The sequence below is a fragment of the Mercenaria mercenaria genome, chromosome 15 (assembly GCF_021730395.1).
Source record: "Mercenaria mercenaria strain notata chromosome 15, MADL_Memer_1, whole genome shotgun sequence".
Lineage (NCBI taxonomy): Eukaryota > Metazoa > Mollusca > Bivalvia > Venerida > Veneridae > Mercenaria > Mercenaria mercenaria.
Window position 1 is genome coordinate 66,547,441 of NC_069375.1, and position 3,785 is coordinate 66,551,225.

The 3,785-nt window shown below is 36.7% G+C and overlaps 1 long non-coding RNA gene across 1 annotated transcript; it reads left to right on the forward strand.

Moving 5' to 3' along the window:
• Positions 1–1,052: 1,052 nt before the first annotated feature.
• Positions 1,053–3,157, forward strand: LOC123560289 (uncharacterized). Its single transcript, XR_008367483.1, has 2 exons — positions 1,053–1,159; positions 1,473–3,157. It is a non-coding gene; the product is annotated as an uncharacterized LOC123560289 (long non-coding RNA).
• Positions 3,158–3,785: the final 628 nt, after the last annotated feature.

Here is a 3,785-nt window from a genome sequence, read left to right on the forward strand (position 1 = left end):
GGGTCAAAAACTGTGCCACTAAGTCAAATTGGAGAAAAAACAAACATTATTCAAACTCTAAAGGCCCTTTTTTCAAGATTATATACATGTATAAAGTATATAAACCTGGCTAGAATGTTTCACTTATAAAAAACATAATAATTTGAAACTTCGGATATAAACTAGGTCACTAAGTGACATCATAGAAACGTCTTGATACCTTTCTAAACAATATAGTTTCTCCTGAATTTATAATGAACCTGGTCGGAATTTTATCGAATTTTATAGACTTTTGCTCAAAAGTAGAACTGGGTTATTTTGGTCAAAAACAAATTCATTAGGTCAAATCATAAAAAAAAAATTTTCTTTAGAATTTATATTTTCTACCCAATCGTTCTCAAATATGGTCAGAATGATTATCCTTATTAATTCGAGGTCAGTTTTAAAACCATCTGAGTTAAAACTTTATGCCACCTTGTCAAATCATAAAGCAATACTTTACAGCTATAGAAGCCGTAATTTCAATGTGATCTTTATGAAATATTGACGGAATGTTTATAAACCTAATCTAGTCTGAAACTTGGTAATATTGGGTTAGATATGTGCTACGAAATAAAATCAAAGAAAATTTGTGGTAGCATTTTTAATTCAGTATTTTCTAATGTATGTATTGTAAACGTGGTCATATCTTTATACGATTTAGAAATACATTTGGAACTTGACTATCGGAGATCAGAAACTAGGTCACTATGTCAGATAATAAACAACTCTTATTAACGCTACATTTTCTATCTCTTTTTCATTGTCAGTTTAAAAATGTTTTATTTGTGGTAAGGCACTCAACAGCTAATTTAGGTCAAATACAGGTGAACCAACAACGTTTTTAGTCATTTCATATTCGCAACGCAAAATGAAGCCTTTAATTAGGCCACACAGTTTCTAACTTTGGCACATCAAGTTATTTGGCCGAATGGCATCATATTGTATACTTGGCATCGTTTTTGTAGTGGTTAACACAATGAAGTGTCAAGAACCACTGATTTTCTGATGTTTTGCTTATTGTTTTCTTTTTCAGAGCACTGTAATGATTTGCACAGACCAAGATGTCTCATGTTTTACTTTCAAACTGAAGTGATGGGTGACAGGCTTTTACTAGCAAAATTGTGGAGGAAAAAATCAGGTAGCTATTCATTTCACAATTACAATGCTGTAATTTCAACTTGATGCTTGAACATTTTTGTCATAAATTCTGTAAGAATGTAGATGTAGATATTTTGCTAAGCATTTCAGTATCAAGTGTCATTCTACATTTGATTTTGTGTTATGCAGAAAACATTAAAATATGAGCAATATTATTTGTTTAGTTTCAATTTTTCAGAGCACAGAACACAGAAATATCTTGAATTTCAACAAGCATAATGTCATTATAGCTTCATATTGTTGAATTGAATCACTGTCATAAATATACTAAGACTTATTCATTTATATTACAGGCTGTCAAACAGACAAGATGCTAGAGTCCACAGTGCTGTGTGCTTTTTTGATGAAAAACAGAGATAGACATTTTGCCATTGAAAATAATGGATTCTGATGTATTTCGTTTTAACGTGTATTGTTTTATTATGTTGATATCTGCCCGTACAAGAGGCAATGCCCGTAAAAGAGGCACTACTATTGCTTGAGTTTGCTTTTTCATTTATCGATAGTAACAACAGTCACTGTAGAAAAGTACTCCGAGATGAAGGTTTGGTGTGTTTGTCTGTATCATGAGTCTTATAGCCTCTCCTGTCTGTCCGAATTTATACTATGCCGACTTGTTTGCCGGGTACACTGTCCATACCCAATACTAAGAGATAAGGGTATTCACCCGTGTGAATGAACAAGTTCACTCACGCTGGTTTTACCTTTGCTTATTTAGTGTACTGGGTAGACAAGTGCGGTCTATCACATCTCGGAGAAATATGATACATCAAGTAAGGATCGTTGGCAAATACAACGTGACACGTTAGGAAAAATACAGTCAAACTGAAAAACTTTTCATAGAATCTTACTTTTGAGATATTAGATAAGGCGGATAGTACTTCGAAATTTCAACACGTTGTAAAACCAAACTGATTGCTGACTGATCATTTTTTCCTGAACGTCTCATTTTGTATTTGCTATCGAGCCTTTATGTCCAACTACATGTCATTGCATCGAATTGCAGTCAAACCTCTGATACTGTAGTATGATGAAAAAGTATAGCACAATGCATCGTCTCAATGCGAATAAAGCGATAACTCTTACATACTTGAGAATGACAGAGTTACATCTTTTTGAAAACCATTACAAAATCCTAGAGATGCGTCTTGTCAACCTTTCGAGTAAGCTGTAATACAAAATCATAATAAGACTCGTATCAAACTATCAGAATGCCAAAACATGACCATAAGGCTATATGATAGCGAACGTTACTCAGAGATTTGAAATGCTTTTCGATGCAATAGTATGATGTTGGAATTTTTTCCTAGTCCTTACATGGTGTTGAGCATTTTTCCTCCCTTGTTTGGATTCTGATCGGCATGGGCAAAGTGTTAATGCTGGTTATAATGACCCGACTCCGTATTTGGCGAGGCAGCGAAGCCGGTATGGGGAATTACTTTGCCCGACGCTGCGAGAATTCATGGACAGGCATTAGATGCTTTTGCTCCGCCAAAGGGAAGCACGACGTTCCCTCTATTGAGATGTGCGAATTACACTCTTTGGTTGCCTAGCTGTCCGGACGCCGCAGTTAGATGTACGGGGAAAAGCATCGAATGTCTATCCATGATACCGATCCTTGTGATTCTAGGTTTGATCCGGCATTGAAGTAATGTGAATTTTGTCCTGATGCGTCACAGGATAGTTATCATTTTCTCACTATCCTGTTGCTAACTTTTTCCAAATTTCGATCAGTAGGGAAACAAAACAACATGACGTTGGAATTTTCTCCTAAATTACTAATGCATAACACGTTGTTGAACATCAGTGTCCAATGTAGGGAGAAACTTCTCCTAATTCAAAACGATGATACCTAAGAAATGTCAAAGCATTATGTGTTTTGTATATACGGGACAAATTTTCCAAAACAGTCCACCTTGATAGTTTTATAGTATATGTAGGATTTCATGTTCGGTCAAACAGCATCAGTGACACTATACGAATTTGTCCAAGGCAGGAGAAACTTCTCCAATTACAACATGATGATGCATACGAAATGCCAAAGCATTGTGCCCTTGTATGTACGGGACACATTTTTCAAAACAGTCCACCTTGATAGTTTTATATTATATGTAGGATTTCATGTTTGGTCAAACATATACTCCTCGGATAGTACATACACGTGTTTTTTTTAAGGATTTAAGGAAAAGTTGGCATCTGGACCTAGGACTATGTTTGTGTCTGCCAGATCAAACAATATTGAAATCACGTTGTCACACGCACCAAGCCGAGAGCGATGCAAAAACACGTCCGCTCTCGACGGCTGTACAATTGGTCATGTGACCACTTGCAACTTGAGGAAAAAATGCTCGACGCTGATTGGTCAGTTACTTTCAGTGTAGACTCGTCCCGTTGGACGAAACCACGTTGAAAGCTATCAGCCAATCAAATCGTTCGTGACGTCACAGTTTGTTATTTTTCGGCAGGCAGAGCCTTTATAAGCGGCTGCACAAGCTCAGTTGTTCAGCTGCTCCTGAGCTCTCGCCGCGTGCACGTCGCGGAGCAGGCATGCGGCTCTACCGGAAGTGGTCATAACTATATTGAGGACAGCCGGTAGAGTCACAACA